At 40.2% G+C, this 17824-nt stretch overlaps 1 protein-coding gene across 2 annotated transcripts in view; it reads right to left on the reverse strand.

Annotated features, from left to right (window-relative positions):
• Nucleotides 1-17586, reverse strand: part of LOC124158072 (protein croquemort-like) — a 239836-nt gene extending 222250 nt beyond the window's left edge. The window contains exon 1 of one of the 2 annotated variants that reach the window (XM_046533248.1): nt 17477-17586. The gene's annotated coding sequence lies outside the window, so the exon portion shown is untranslated. The other variant, XM_046533247.1, reaches the window with a different exon arrangement.
• Between the last annotated feature and the right edge of the window lie 238 nt (nt 17587-17824).

Below are 17824 nucleotides of genomic sequence, written 5' to 3' on the forward strand. Positions count from 1 at the left end.
TTGATTTAAAGTAGATTGTTCAAAACTTTCTTTTTGTAATAAGTACATTTAGTTTTGCTTCTAAGAGGGGCAGCTGCCCCCCCCCCCCCCGGGCACGCCCATGCTCTGGCTAGTATGCCATGAAAGGCGATGCTGTATAAGACGACGGTGGTTAAATCAGACGGATAATTGGCTTTTCAATGTTATCATGAAAATTAACGCTAAGCTTTATGTCGACGCCCACTTCCTAGACACGCTGATCAATACCAGAGAGGGGTTTAAATTTATTTTTCGCCTCAAGCTAAGTTCGCAGTTCATATGAGGTGGTTCAGTGCAAATTCAAATGCCCTAGTTAGTGTTGCCGCGAGACTCGAGACTTTCTCGTATCGAGTCTCGTCTCGTTTTCGAGTGATCTCGAGATTTTCTGAAGTGGAAATTTCCAGTGCTTACTAATACGACAAAAATATCTTGGATAATACTAGCATATGTGTAAAGTATCGCTCAGCGGCACATGCAATATTTCTTATAGTTTGCTTGCCAGGGGAAAATGATGGCCCATTTCAATCGCGCAGATCAAATTACCTCGGCAGAAAGACCGATTATAATTGAAATAACTATGTACCTCTTCCTGCATGATATATCTTCCTAAGTTAGTGAGGATATTTAGCATAATGTCGCTAAATTGTGTTGAGGATATTACAATTAAAAGGAATAGCTACAATTAACTTTCCTTTGACTTATTTAGCTAGCCAAAAGTCCATTTAATCAAAGATCCGTACTGGATTATCTGACCGGCATTTATTCTTTAGCCACTCATTCTAACTCCATTCATCATATTTTCTCCAGGATCACTAGTTAGCGGAGAGAAATCTTATTTCAGCAGCTTGCAGTCCATTCTTAAAGGGGCCAGAAACCTCTTGAACAAATCTATTTGCAAATTTGTGCGAAATTTCTGAGAGGAAAAATCATTCGCCCTAACCGGTATTTGAACCCAGATCCTCCGATTTGCTGCCAAGTTCTTTAACCTCTTAACGCGTACCCAGTACGCTTCCTAAACTTATGTATCTAATATTTTTTCCCCAACGGATATTGTATTTTAAATAAAACTAATTAATCTGCTTTTTATTATTATTACAACATTTTTCTTAACTTACTTTCGTGTGTATCTGTTTGTTACAGTGGAATTTTGTAACTCAGTTTTAACACACTTAACGACTAGCTATAGCATTGAAACTTTATACCTTGCTCAGAACTGGATGACAATGCAATTTACTTACTCTTTTTCCTCGATCGAAACAGTATTTCGTGTAATAAATAGGAATAAAATTAAATCTGGAGTTCCAAAAATGGTCACCAAAACGCAGGCGCCGCAGTACCTTTGCTGTAATTAACCGACTTTAGAACGTAATAATTACAACAACATCCGCCGTAGTCTAGTTGTCATAAAATGCGGCTGCTGTGCGGGGGAATCCCGGATCGAGACTCTAGGAAAGATTTTTTTAATATCAGCTCGAGTTGACACTTCACTACCGCGTGTTTGTAAACAAATCTCCAAGCAATTGTTGACAAGGTAATGTCCGTGTTCATGTCGACGAATCGAGCAGTTTGATTTCACTTCCTCGGAATGTTTGCAAATTAGTTTCATCGGAAGGTGAGCCAGTGGCGGATACAGATGGGGGGCGCAGGGGGCGCGCGCCCCCCCCTTGCGGGTCCGCCTGTATTGCCGAACATTGCAAAACCACAATTGTAACTTTTTATATCATAAGATGGCATTGTCTTTTACATGTTTATAATCATTTTAAATAAAATTTTCATATACTTTGCCTGTGACTTGATCATCTTTTATTACGATAAAAGTAAAGACGACTCAAGATATGTTGCGCCCCCCCTTGAGTTTTTTCTGTATCCGCCACTGAGGTGAGCTTATCAAATAAGTGTTTCCGAATATGGTTGATCTCCACAAAAATCACAAATGGTTGATTGAGTGAGCAATTTTTACCAGTGGCGGCTTACCCGCCTCTCTCTCTCTCTCTCTCGGACTCTCGGACGCCGCCCCTCCCCAAGATTTAAAAAAGGAAAAAAATTAAATACCCATTCAATTGTAATTATACATCTATTAATCCAGGTGTTTTTTTTCAATCGCATACGTCGAAAATGTAATAAAAGCACGCAAAAATAGCGCGAGAAGTTCGCATTTGTAGCCGTTGGGCGCTGGCCAGAACGTCCCAATCCATCACCATGCAGTTACATGGAGAGTGGTAGTGGTGGGGGCTGCTGGTGCTATGACGCGTAGAAGCTTATACCTTATGGAAGTCTTGTGACGCTGCCCGAGCATGCGCAGAACGAATGAGTTGACATCACCGCGCCGGCCGGCGGCCGTATAATCTTGGTGTTGCAGTGTTTCAGAATATGTACCTTGTTTTGGTGACCAGTTGATTTATTATGTGTACATTGTTTTAATGTAAACAGGCCAACTTGTAGTTGAGTTAATCGAATTAGTGATTGTTAGTGTTTTGGTGTTAGTCATTGTTTGGTGTATTAGAGGTCTCTATATTGCTTTAAAAACCCACTAAAACAAAATATTTAAAATATTTTGACCCTCCGGTGGAGTGTGCCCCGCCCAACATTTGACTCACGAGCCGCCACTGATTTTGACGGCCTAAAACGAAGATGCGGATGACTCAAACTAGGTAAATCAGAATCAAATAGTTGGTACTCTGCATGAATTCAAATCTTTCAACTGTGTTATAAACGAAGACGAAGTCACCAACCATCTATCTCAATATTTAAAGTCCTTGGACGTACCTGCCTTACCACGGCACGATTTACAGCTAAAGGTAGGCTCTGTGTTCATGATCTTTCGAAACCTAAACCAACCAAAACGGAATACAACGGAACGCGTTTGGTGATTTAAAAACTGACAATGAGTATGATTCATGCGACTGCTCAAAGAAAATTCAATGATGAGGAATTTCTCATTCCGAAGATTCCATGATCCCAACTTATATGCCATTTTGAGCTGAAACGAACTCCATTTCGTGTTGCATTCGTGATGATGATCAACAAATTACAAGGTCACTCTTTTAGTGTTTTGCAAACATTTTTTAATTAGTGTTTGCTATGCTCATGAAAAACTCAAGATTTTATATGTAGTGTTTTCACGAGTAGGTAAACCATTCACTTAATCTCTTTCTTCGCTTCGCTATATTTATTTCGATTCATTCGCTTTATCATACACCTGATAAAAAACAAAAACTGGCATATATCAGAAGGTGCTTAACTTCAGAAATCAAACCCGAATGTGCAGGTGCCGTGGTACATTTACGCAGTGCACTTCCCCGAACCAAGTTAAAACTAGCGCTCCACGAGTATATGACATATTGGCTGTATTAGGCTACTACTTGGCTAAAGCAGTTTTCAAGATAGTACAGTTGAAGAAAGACGTTGCTTCTTAAGACCAAACTCGTCAACTCACTGGTTTAAAATGGAATATCATCGAAACATTAAAAAGAACCTGAAGGCATAAACTCGCTATTAATATTTTATTGGAAAGAAAAAAATTCTTCAATAATATTATAAATTAAAAATTTTTAAAACAACGATTTTTTGCCAACTAAAAAGAAGACAATAAATTTCTCTGTTCATATTTGAGTCTCCATATGAAATGTTACTCAAATAGTGACATACTTTATGACAATCATTGCGACCAAAACGAAAAACGTTGGGCGCATGTAAGGCTACATTTAGTGTTTTCAATAAATATGAATTTGGATTGTTATCATTTACAGTCATCAACGGAATGAAGAATAGAAAGGAAACGAGCTGGGAAATATCGGCTTTGTATTTGTAAAGTTCATTTCACTTTCAATCAAAGAATCTGTTCTGTATATAGCTCATAATGATTCGTTCTGATAATAATATTTGCCTACATCGAGAGTAGTGACGACTGTCAGACTACACTGGAAGAATTAAAAAATGTTTGCAAAAATTCATATCTTGACTGTAGAAGTGTTAAACTGCGAATAATATTAAATATGGTAACAAGGTTATTATGACTGAGAAACCCGGAAAATTAACATTTATATGCTTGATTGATAATCATCATGATCAATTAAATCAAGAAAAGAAGGGTGACTTAAGATCCTGGAAGGTGCGGCAGCATTCATCCGAGATGATATTCAATCGTTAACCATCGATAATTCTCATTATCCTCCACCAGGCCGCATGTTTGTAGATATTATAAATCTTATTCCGTTGTCATTGACACAAGTTTTAGAGCAAACTATTTTGAAAGATAAACGGTTAAATTTAGAACATATGAAATCAGTGTGTACAAATTTTTCCTAGTATTATGACTGCTGTCGTCTTTCAAGTCCCAGCTACAATTGGGTAATGCAATATTTTTCATCGGCAGTTTGCCTCAAAACGACTCATACAATTTTTTTATACTCCAATCGCTCACAGAATTCGCTTTCTTCTTTCAGTCTATGGAGCTTACCTCAAGCAAAAATCACCTGCACTTATCCTTTGCTAAACTATCACATAAGAAAAAAACATGTGCAATTTGCTTGTCTTCCTTCAACATCAGGCTCTGCTCTGCGATATTTCTATTGATTGTATTAACACGTTCAAATGTGACTTGGCAATAAACTGGATTCAGAAGAATGGGGTTGGAAGTTAATTCACAATGTACTGGAGCCAGTGGCGGCGCGTGCGTATACGCATGTTAGCAAGTGCACACCCAAAGATGAATGAATTATGAAAGAAAACTATTCCTTTGCAACGAGAAGGATAAAAATCCTGTCTGCATATGCTAGAAACATGAACGCTACAGCTATCTCCTTTTCGAATTCACCGCTCTACAAGTGTGCGATCCAGTGGCATCGCGCCGGGCCAAAGGCATTGGCCGGGCGCATTTTCGGTCTATGCGATCGCTTGTGGGTGCTCTGACGGGACGAAGTATGCGGGGGGGTATATGCAGTTCAAATGGGTGATGGGAGCAGACTCAAAACGATGCGAGTGCGCACGCGCATGTTTTTGGTGAGTGACTCGCAGGTAGTGTAGTGGTGTAGCCGCCACATACACTACCTGCGCCCAGGATCCTAGTCCGTCTACAGAGTCATCTGTATGACCGTTTTATACACTACTTCCTCATAGGGTGCAAGGAAAGGAGAATGAATTTCGCCTACCGTCACTTGTAAAGGCGTGTTTAGAATAAATATTTTCAAGCATGCTAATATTATTTCTGTTCATGCAATTTTAAGGTTAGAATATGCCAGTGATATGTTTTGCTTGCTATGTATTCTATTACGACGAAATATGATGCTCATGGATTAGTATTAACATAATATAATTAAATCATCCTATATCTGCTCTAATGCACACCCTAGATAAATTACCACCAGCCGCCACTGACTGGAGCCAACCCATACTCTGCACCCGTCTCCTTAACGCCTTTATTAAATTTTTTGCCATTGTAAGAAAGGGTGTAGTTCAAAATTTAGTGACAAAAATTGGACTTATTCTGTTCAACAGCATGCATCAGTTGTGTTCAAACGTTGAGCTTTCAACAGAATATATACCAACATCAACGAGGAAGCAGATGATGTATCGCTGTTACAACAATTTACATCGACTCACGGGAATATGGAGAAAGAAGAAGGTAAGGGCGAAAAAAAAATATAAGAAGAAGTTCAATGAGACCTGATTTACGAGTAAAACAGACCGTGGAGTAGACCTACTGGGGAAACTACGCTTGAAAAAACGCGCCTCGTGCACTACCACATAGGGTGCGGTCCAATGAATGCTACTTTCGCTACCAGACGCTACAGACGGAAGTGCTCCGGAGCACCGGTCCATAGGCGCTACGTTCGCTACGAGAATTTCTTTTCGGACCGGTCAGGAGCGAAGTTAAGATGGCGGAAATGAACGAGGGTGGGCAAACTGGGATTATGAAATCGAAGATGTGGTTTTAATTGCGAATTGAGGTGACTATGATCATTGAATATTAATAAATATGTTTGAATATCATTAAAATGAATTTTATTTTTCAATATCGAGGCTCCACAAACTAAAGGAAGAAACTTTGGACCGTATTTCTCACACCAACCCTCGCCTACCCTTCTCAATGAAACTCATTACCATAGTGAAGGAAAAAGTAGGTACTCTACCGTTTTCCCAGTTGAAACATATTAACTTATAATGGTTAACGACTATTAAAAAACATTAATCTATTTCATGTATATCCTATTTTTCTTCAGATTTTAATTTATGGCATGAGTAAATTCTTTCTTTATATTACATACCCCTTTTAATAATTTTTGTTGCCTTTTGTACGTAAAGGCTGCTTCCAAAGACATTTGAGTTCATTTTGGGGGAGATACGAGAATGTTTGCGGATATTTAGTTCTTGCTATATATTTATTTAAATCACAATTAAATTTACATCTATTTACTAAGTGCTCTACTCCGTTACTTCGTAGTCACTTATAAAGGAGAAAGGCGTCCACATTCAGCGTCCATCATCTGCAACGTGAGTAAACTCTCCATTGCCTCAGTGCATTCCCTTCGAATTTCCGCCAAGAATTGACTCGCTCCTCCGCTGACCCAAGTTTTCAGGGGAGCGTCTGGAGCTGGTCCGGAGCGAGGCGGGAAACGGGTGTATGACGTTTGCCGTGACGTCACAGCCTAACCTGTAGCGCTCCGTAGCGAATAACGGACCGCTTGGTGGCGCTCCGAAGCATTGGTAGCGTTCAACGGACCGCACCCATAGGTGGCGAGGAAACGTGAGCATGTTACGGAGAATACTAAACTCTGTCCCGATTGCTGGCGGATGGACAGGTGAGAGCTAGTAACCAATATGCGTGCTACGCAATTATTTTCGGAGAGCGCAACAATATAGTCATGCACATTACGGAGAATACAGCTCGAGCTAACTTTCGAATGGGTTTTTCTCATATGAAAGCACACACCGAGGGGATGCCAACGGCAGTTTCAGTACTTTTCTGCTCAAAAATTTATTCCAAAAAGGCTAAGCGAAAATTGTGGACACGAGGGGCGGCTCAAACGCTCCGAAAGCGCACGATGGTTGGCGAAGGCATGCTGACGTCACACATAGCGAACTTGTCGTGGAGATCCTGCGCAAGCCAGTGCCGCTTCCTGTGCCCGCCGTTCAGCTTCGGTGGCACGTTTTTGAGTCTGCGGAATTTTTACGAACTACGAGCTCGTGAAAGAGCCGTCGATGATCCATGACCTCCACTTCCTAACCTCCCATATATTTAAAGGCATGCTGACAAACTTGCTGCTTTAAAGATCTGCTGACAACAACTGACCTTGTTTTTGGTATGGTGTCCTGCTAACTGTAGAAGTTTCGAAAGGCACATTACTTACATCGGATAATGTATGCTTTCAAAGACTTACAGTTAATTTTAATTCATGCCTTATGCTCAATTTAAAGTATTGATTTAAATCTCTCAAGTACGAGGGTGGTTTGATAAGTTCTCGGAATCACCACGAGTTGTCAGCGCTAGTGCTACGAACTTTTCACGTGATATCCATAGGACCGTTCGCTGTAGAAACATCCCACGTCAATGCTCGTGGAAAAGAACTGTGGTGGTGACGTGGCTTTTTTGTTGTTCCCGCATAGTGATTTGCGAAGATGGAAAAAATCGATGATCGTGCAGTGACCAAGTACTTCGTAAAAATAGGTATGAAAGCAATGGACATTCATGCCGATTTCCGGAATACACTAGGGGACTCTGCTCCTTCATAGTCAACTGTTGCCAAGAGGACAAATGAATTTAAATTTGGTCGGGAGAGCTTAGATGATGGTCCACGCAAAGGTCAGCCAAGAAGTGTCACTACTCCAAAAATCATTACAAAAGTGCAGAAAATGGTAATGGAGGATCGCCGATTGAAAGTGGGTGAAATTTTTCTTGCTTGCCAGATGTCATATAAAAGGGTATATTATATTTTAACTGAAAAATTAGAAATGAAAAAAATTATCCGCTAGATGAAAGCAGCGACTCTTGACGCTGGATCAAAAACGCATGAGAATGGACATATCGGAACAATGTTTGACCCGTTTTAGGGACAACGAACAAGTTTTTTTGGACTGGTTTGTGACCAAAGATGAAACTTGGGTCCATTACTATTTCCCAGAGACAAAAACACAGCCAAAGCTGCGGAAACACGATGATTATCCATCACCAAAGAAAGGAAAGACAATTCTTTCGACTGGAAAGGTCATGGCATCAGTGTCCTGGGATGTGAACGGGATTCTGTTTATAGATTGTCTCCCCACTAGGCAAACAATTACTATAGAATACTATGCTAACCTTTTGGACTAACTGCAACAAAATATACGCGAAAAAAGGCCAGGTTTAGCAAGGAAGAAATTCATCTTCCATCAACGAAATGCGCGCCTGCACACATGTGCTGTCGCCATGGCAGAATAACACGAACTATGGTATTAATTGTTGCCATTTCCGCATATTCACCTGTAGTGACTCCATCGAACTTCCACCTCTTCCAAAAACTGAAATTTTCCATGGTAGACTGGGTGGATAAAATGATTCTCTTCAAATAAAGAACTGATAGCCTGAGTTGACAACTATTTTGCAGGCCTAGAGAAATCACATTTTCTAGATGGGATCAAGGCACTAGAATATCGTTGAAAAAAAGTAGTAATCTACAAGTAGACTATATTGAAAAATAAAATAAGTTTCAGTGATGTATGAGCATTTTTTCTATTACATTCCGAGAACTTTTCTAACCACCCTCGTATATATCGCAGTCATCATTCTTCATAAACAGCGCTGCTGACAAAATCGTTATTTCTTAGAAATATTTTACCGTACAAACAATACATTAACAAAAATAACACAATTTCCACTTTTCCCAACTAACATACTGCAATTAGCACTTTCAGCAATAACAAGTCACTGTTTTTCATTTACTATCTCACGAGTCCTTATCACTTTCACTATCTGGGCTCAAGCATTGTTTTCTTTTTTCAAAAACAGATCCATTACATTTTTCGGCAAGCTGTACTGTAAAAAAGGGATGTGATTACCATCCCTTGAGCCATCGCGGAAAATGATATCGTGAAACGGTCATTTTTTCCGCCCTAATTGGAGCGGTCGCTGTAGCTGTCCCTCGGAAGGAATGGAAAAAATTATTGTGTGATGCATTCCTTATTTTCGTGAGCAGACTTGCATTTTTTCTGTGACGTATTACTTTTTTTACGAAGACTCATCACACCCACAGGACGCATTCATTTAAAGCTCTTCGTACAGACGCCGCAAAAAGAATCGCAATATGGGGACAGAACAGTCGAATTACACGAATTTGAGTGGCTCCACTCTGCTTCCAAAGCGAAGGGGAAGGATACGAGAAGTGGGAATGGGTAGTATAGGAGTTAGAAGGCATTCGAACTCGGGGGATAGTGATTCGGGAGGACTGCTATCGGGGCTGTCTCCTTTCCTAAAACATCGAGCGAGTACCGCGAATCTATGGGAACGGAAGAGTCCCAAACAGGGCGGGAACTAGGGCGGGGCTGAGGGGGCCCGGGCGGCATATTTCAGGGAAGGAAAATTTAAAAAAGTTTACTTAAAAAGTTATTTCATTTTTATAATTATTATTAATTGTTGATCTATAAATTATTCATCACCATTAATCAACAATCCTAAGATTGGTTTGACGCAGTTCTCCATTCCTCTCTCCTATCCGCTAAACTTTTTATAGCGACGTATTTCTTCTCTCTTACATCCTTTATAACCTGTCTTATGTAATTCATTCGGGGCCGTCCCTTGTCTTTCTTCCCTTCCATCTCTGTCCTTCTACTATTGTTTTCATCAGGCCGTCGTGCCTCAAAATGTGTCCAACTAAGTTGTCCCTTCTTCTGCGTAAGGTTTTTAGGAGGCATCCCTTTTCCCCCACGCTTCTTAGCACTTCCTCATTACTTAATACTTATACGGTCCATCCATATTATCTGCATCATATTAAACAAAAATATCAACGAAACTTCTTAATAGCAAACATACGGTGCGTAATTTCAACTATCGCACCTCGAAATAATAGCTTACGGATGTATTATATTTTAGTGGTGGGGGAGGAGTGAATAGGGTGGTTTCCTATTATTTTTTCATTGCCTCAATCGAAAGATTATTACTCCTGGAGTACGTATTTCACGCTTTTAGATTTTTAAAGGACGATATCTATTTTTCGCGATCAAACGAAAAGTGAAAAATTTCTAGCGCTCGAAAACGCAACGGGTAAGTATGAATGCCGGGGAAACTACCGTGTGACGTCGTTCTAGCTCCCGCTGCCTTGGGGCGAGGCTCTGAGCGCTGACACGACGCAGGATGCTATCAGGTAGCGGAGTATCATGCTAGCTGATCATCGCATCAATTTCACTGCCTTGATCCAGGAATTTAGCAATGTCATGCGATAACCCTAGTAACTGGGTCTCACAAGAAAAGCCCTTCCTGAACACGTGCTGATACTTGAACAACCAATCATTTGTGGCCCAAAATTCGCGCAAGTACCTAGCGATAACTTTTTCAATTAATTTACACACTACTGACGTTAGGTTTACTGGTCTATAATTACCTACTTTAGTTTTATCACCCCCCTTAAAAATGGGTATCACGGTTGCCATTTTCCATTTGGAAGCTAAGTCCCCATTATTTAGTGTGACGAAAACAAGAATTCTAATGTAAGGAACTATTGATTCATCCCCTAGTTTCAATGCATCCATGGACACATTATCAAGACCCATTGATTTATTTCTCTGCTGTTTCCGTATTAGCTTTAATATTTCACTATCTGTCACGCTAATATAGTCGAATTTATTTTGTCCACGGCTTGATAATAATAATGTGGGTTCGCAATGTTCGGTGTTAGAAGTTAAAGCATAATTACCATCCCTATCCTTATAGCTCCTGGCGTACCACTTATTTAGTTCGTTTGCTTTGTCTTTATCACTTAAAATAACTTTCCCCCCTTCACTCAATGTCATAGATATGTCGTTATTAATATATTTCTTCCTTCTAATATATTTGAAAAATTTATAAGTATTCTCCTGGCTTAGCATATTCAACAGATAGCTCTCCCGGGCTTCCCTTTTTTCAATATTCAATCTTTTAATTATATTTTTATATGTTTAAAGGTTTTTAGGGCTTAAATTTCTTTGTTAATACACACGCCTTGCCTTCCTTTTCAGTCTTCTTATATATACATTATAATACTCTGGATCGCTGTTGTGTTTAAGCCTTCTCCTAGAAAGGAATTTTTTTATACACTCGAGCAAAATATTCTTAAAAGAATCCCAAATTTCATCCAAAGTAGCACCCGCCCATTTTGTAAAATATTCTCTTAGCATGTTTTTAAAACCCGTCACATTTACTTTTTTATAGTTCCAGATGAATTTTTCAACATTTTTCTTTGACTTAGTTGGTGACAACTCTAGCTCAATAGAAACCGCCAATTGATCACTTATACCCGGTATTATCTCAAAGCTTTGTACACCCTTAAATGGCCTTATAAGGAACACATCTAATATTTTACTTCCTCTCGTTGGTCCCTTCACAAGCTGCTCGAATCCCTCTTAGTCTATAGTCATATATATACTAGTCTATTTACAAGTTATTGAACCTTGCCATTGCCTACAGCATTTTTATCCCAGTTGGCATTTGGCAGATTAAGATCCCCTGTTATAAGGATTTGTTTGCTCAGTTTTTCGGCGCACGCATCCGCCAAAGCCTCTAGTATACTCATATCCTCATCCGGTTTTGTGTAGTCCAATTAAATTTAAGGTTTTTCCTTTTTCCTGCGTATATATATTTACACTCAGCATTTCAAAATCTGCCCTCACCCATTCTGGGCTACTCAATAAGTTTGACTTGACGCAAATGAATACCCCCCTCCCTTGTCAGTCCTGTCCCTCCTGTATTCATTGAACTCATCTGGAAATATTTCTTTCGAGTTGATATCTTCTTTAAGCCACTACTCAGTGCCTGCTACACAGTCAGGATTACACAATTCAATTAGCGACTGAAATTCAATAATTTTGTTTCTTATGCTGCGGCAATTAACCTGAAGATTTTTTAAGATCGCTACAACCTTGTCGCGGTGAAAAGGCTTGCGCGTTCCTATGACCCCTAGAGCTGCACTGGCGGGATTAATTCTAAATTATTCCCGGTAGGGCCACCCATGCCAGATAGGTCGAAGGGTAGGAGCCAGACGAAAGGTAGTCCACGTGATGGTGTCACGTAAAAAACACTGTTGGAATGGAAGTGGGAAACCCTACCAACTATCTCTTCCCTGAACACATGGAGTACAACCAAATGAGCCTCGGAATCTCATCGCCCGGGACCCGTCCGCAAAGGGCGGGTGTCGGGCACGGCAGCGAGGTCGGCAAGGTCCTCGGGGTCGCCAACATGCGAAATCCTTGCAGAGACTTATCATCATCTCCATCAGCAGCAGCAGCAATGAAGAAAGAAGAAAAGAAGAACAAGAAGATGGAGAAGAAGAAGTCGGCTGTAAATGTAGGGACGTGGAATGTGAGGACTATGATGAGGGCGGGGAAATTTGATGTCTAATATGTAAATTTCTGCTAACACAAACAACACACTACCCTGACAACATATACAACTGCGCCAAAAAATTATTGTATTGTACACTGGCTGGTAGGGGTGAACATGAAAGATTTCGTGCTTTCCCGGCGAATGGACTTGGTAAAGAGTTCTCGGGATCGCCACCGGGTCAGGAACTCCATATCTGCCAACGTTTCGATGTCCGACTCGGTCATCGTCCTCAGGGCTGTGAATGACGAGTGAGCAGACGTTCTGAGGCGCCGAAGGCGCATGAAAAATTGTCCCGGTAGCTATTTGCCACCACTACCAATGTAGTCAAAAATAATAAAAATAAAAATGACGGAGGTTTGCGTGACTTGTGTAGCGTAATGTTTGTGAGAAGAGGAAACTTATAATCTAAAATAACTATTTGATACAACTGGAACAACTAAAACTAAAAATAATTAAAAACAAAGTTGTTGAGCAAAAAAAGAACATAGCTTTCGCAACAATATTTTTGTATTTTCGGTACCTAAACGGTATATTTTTATTATTTTTTTTTTTTAGATTAGTCCTTTTCATTTTTGAATATTTTATGATTTTTTTGTGTGGATTTTTCGAAGTATTATTTAGATTTTCAATTTTTTTTAACGTTTCTTATTATTTTTTTTATAATGATTTTATGTGAATTTTATTAAAAAAGAACGCAACGTAAGGAGAAAAGACATACGAAAGACTCATAGACGAGTGATATGCTTAGGCAGAGTATGTGTAGTAGGCAGATTTTCGTTGTACTTCCAGATATTAATTAAAAGCGGATTTTGTGTAGCTGTAAGACGAGCGCCCATGCGATTAGCTTGTTTACTGATAAATTCCTGAACGGTGGTTAGGTTGTGAACTCGGAGGACATGGGAAATTTTGGTTCTCTGCGGAAAATGCAGGATGAAACGGAGGGCCTTATGAATGTCGAGTGAGAATTTGACTTGCTTATATACAGTCACTCTGGTGGTCAGGTGACTGCTGATTGGCTGTCGTCAGCGGCATGCTCTGATTGGCAAAACCACCAATCAGAGCATGCTGCTGACGACAGCCAATCAGCAGTCACCTGACCACCAGAGTGACTGTATATAAGCAAGTCAAATTCTCACTCGACATTCACAGCCCTGAGGACGATGACCGAGTCGGACATCGAAACGTTGGCAGATATGGAGTTCCTGACCCGGTGGCGATCCCGAGAACTCTTTACCAGGGGTAAACATGGCTTTACCGGAACGGCTTTACACGCGCCTTCGGCGCGCCAACTAATGACTGGAAAGAGAAAATATCAAAAGGGAAATGGATAAAGGGAGGATATACATCTTAGGATTATGCGAGGTGAGGTGGAGGGATGGGGGGACTATTGGAGTGATGGGTATAGGGTTATCTATAGTGGAGGGGAAGAAAGCCAGCGGGGGGTAGCTTTAGTACTAAACGGGAAGATGGGTAAGCGTGTGGTAGGTATAGACCAGGTAAGCGATAGGATTCTGGTGGTAGAAATTGAGGCGCGGCCCACCAACCTTGTGGTGGTCCAAGTTTACATGCCCAATACCAATCTTAGGGAGGAAGAAGTAGATGAGGTGTATGAACAGCTCGAGGAAATAATTAAAGACACACCGGGTAAGAAAAATCTGGTAGTAATGGGGGACTGGAACGCCTCAGTCGGGGAAGGCAGGGATGGAAACGAAATAGGAGATTTTGGTCTAGGAAAACGGAACGACAGGGGAGAGAAAGCAGCAGAATTTTGTAGGAGACACAAATTATTCATCACAAACACGTGGTTCAATCATCATAAAGGGCGAAGGTACACGTGGAAAAGTCCAGGGGATGCGGGGAGATATCAAATAGACTACATTATGGTAAGACAGAGGTTTAGGAATAGTGTGAAAAACTCGCGCAGCTTCCCTGCAGCGGATGCGGATTCGGACCACAATCTAGTGCTCATGAAATGCAACGTAAGATTCAAAAGACTTATGAAAGTTAGGAAGGTGAGGAAATGGAACGTAGAAGCCCTGAAGGGGAGTATGAGGAGAGAATATAAGGAACTAGTGGACATTAGTATGCGGGAGATTGAAAGTACTAAGACGGTAGAGGAAAGATGGGATAATATTAAAACGGGAATAGTCAAAGCGGCGGAGAAGTCAATTGGCTACGTGGACAGTAGAAGGATAAAGAAGCCGTGGATAACGGAGGCAATGGTAAAAGAAATGGAGGAGAGAAGGAAGTGGAAGAACGTGGACACAGAACAGGGCAAAAGAATGTATAAGGAATTGAATAATCGATTACGACGTGAAACTAAGAGGGCAAGGGAGGCTTGGTGGAAAACACAATGTGAGGAAATGAAAAAGTTCCAGAAGGATGGAGAAGTAGGCACGTTGTACGCCAAAGTTAAGTCGTAATCGGGCGGCAAAAGAGAACAAGCCATGTCTAAAATTAAGGCTAAAGATGGGAGGATGCTAACCGAGCGAGAAGAGGTACAGGGTACATCAACATAATACCGAGGATACCGAGGATATTCTCCTCTATGATAATACCCTGCGAGCCACCTCAAAGTGCAGCCACCTCTCCGCAGTGAGATCTGGGTTGTTTAAGTAATATTTAATCATATCTAATCAAAGGAAGAGCTGAATAGTCAAACATGTATTTTAGACTAAAAAAAACCTTAAGTAACTGTTTTAAACCATGAATATGTATAACTTAATAACACGCTATACCACTTGTCATCATTTTTTGCGATATCGGTAAAAAATATTCATTTTATTTTATTTTTTACGACGAAAAAAAAAACATTTTTTTTATTTTTGACATTTTTTTAGGTGCTTTGCGGGATCGGAAGATGACGTCCTATTTTAATAATTCTCTTTTGTTTTTCTTGTCCAAACGTATCGCAACTTTTCCGCACTATAGCGACACGAAATTTGTAACTTGAGTTTTTTCGCACCTAATATTTATATTTAAAATACAGGGCGATGCATTTGCAAATCATTCCTCTGTGCATGAAAATATTGTACGGTTCTTACTTTGTGTAGGTCTTCGGTTGTAGAACACAGTCGACCACAAATCATTGAACATTTAGAATATGATCCTCAATGCATGTTTTGGGGAAAATATAGCAAAACCTGTGACCGACTTTGGCAATAAGTATTCTTATAGAGACCTACGTAATTAATGAACTGTAGGTATCATTCGAGAGTCGTGTTGTAAAAAAAGGAACTGATAAAAGTGGTATTTGTAATTAACTAGCTGACCCGGCGAACTCCGCACCGCCTAACAATCAATGAACTTACAGTTAGTTACAGCATTTATAAATCAAATGCGGCCGTATCATTTTTAATCATATTTAATTTATTACAGTAAAATAAGAATACAAATTCAATGAAACTACGTAAATGAGTATCTAAATTGCTTGTCAGAGAGACATTTTCTTTATTGAATCTACATAGGGTGGATCGGAGCACGTTTACGCGGATTTTTTTCAATGAATTTTCTTACGTTTTAGCTCAAGAAATTTTGGGCATTGTGGTTTTAAAAAGCAGTTAATTAAATAAAAATTATACGCATTCAGTTGTTGGCTATTTGTGTTATTAACCGTAAAAAAGTTTTTTTAGGCCCAAGTCTGTTGCGTAAACTTATAATAGCGGGTCCTCTTGAACAAGTTGATGAACCGGAACTCCAAAAACGTCACGAATCCACAAAAATAGGGGGAGGCGGCAAAAACAATTCTTTTTTTTCATTATTAACTTTCAAGAGAATGTTCCAGTGAGCTTGATCCGTCGTAACGTAATAATCTCTCTCTTCCATTGAACGAATTCTTTCAATAAATTGGGATTCCTTGCCGCTAACAGTAATGGGAAAAGTATTGAAAAATGTAAACAAGCTCGATTACACTCTCAATTAAAATTAATTACAATTGCAAGTTACTCGTTAAAACGTAATCAGTAGGATTACTACTACGATTACAATCAGTTTTAATTTCCCGCATATAATGCAATTACTTTCGATAAAGTACTAACATACAAACCAGCATTTTCATTAATATCCAATGCCATTGCATACAATAATAATTAAAATGCTTGATTTAGGCACTTTAGGCATACATTAATATGTTTAACCAAAAATTTACATTTGTGGATGAGGCTTTTGCTGGAACTGTCTTTCGATCAGCGCGAGGAAAATTTAAAATTTCAATTTTGATTGCCAAAATGTAACGGTTACTCAAATGTAACGGTTATTCAAATGTAACGGTTACTCTAATGCATCGACTGCTCGCACGAGGTTTTCATTAGATTACAAGTAAAAATTACTTTCATAAAAATATATTGATTTCAAGTAAATTGGCAAATATGCAAATGCTAACAGCATTTCGATTACTTTTACTCCGTTACATCACATCTCTGTTCGGGAAAGACCCGTAGGTAATATTTTACGCTCCTCTTCAAGAAGGCATTGATTGGAAGTGGGCCGGTGTAGTTTCCATGCTCTAGGTCTCTTTCAGTTTCGCTGCCGCGGCACATCATCGCTGATTGAAGTCATGCACGTGGAACTCAGAAGCAGACAATTAACGCTTCTGTTTGCTATTAACACCGCTTATTCTGTTCGATATAAACACGAGCATGCAGTACAGGCGAAGAAAAGAAAAAGGGCGAGATATAGACTATTGTAGACATGTATAAGCAAATGCAACTTACGGGCAGTGAGCGCCGCTCCCCCAATCGCTCGAATAAATGAATGCTTTCGCCAGGTATCTTTTCGAAAGTAGTCCTCCACAGCTTTCTCCGCGGGCTAAATGACTAGCGAGGCGCTTTCGCTTATATCTACTACGGCTGCTGCCTGCTCCTCTCTTGCTATGGAGTGCCCGTTGAATGCTATTGGCACCATGTCCCTCACCTGTGATCACAGAAGAACCACTGGCACCCGGATTACGACAGCAGCAACTGCCTTGTTGTGCACACGGTTATCTCGCTGTTGCGACTGCCCGACTGAGCAAGATAGAGTAGTCCGTCCGTGAATAGGCACGAAAAACGCGCTCTTATGAAACGTCTGTGCGCCGCGAGGTCATTGTAAGGCAACAACACTGATATCTATCGCAAGACTGCGGAGTCACCGAGTGACGGAAGTGGGATGAGTCACGGTGTCAGCTGCAGCGGACGCTTCAAGTAGCGTGAGCTGAAATAAAAACGCCGGCCAACATAGCATTGTATTACGTTAAAAAACTAATCAATACAAAGTTCTTCG

The sequence above is a fragment of the Ischnura elegans genome, chromosome 4 (genome assembly GCF_921293095.1).
Source record: "Ischnura elegans chromosome 4, ioIscEleg1.1, whole genome shotgun sequence".
Classification (NCBI taxonomy): Eukaryota; Metazoa; Arthropoda; class Insecta; order Odonata; family Coenagrionidae; genus Ischnura; species Ischnura elegans.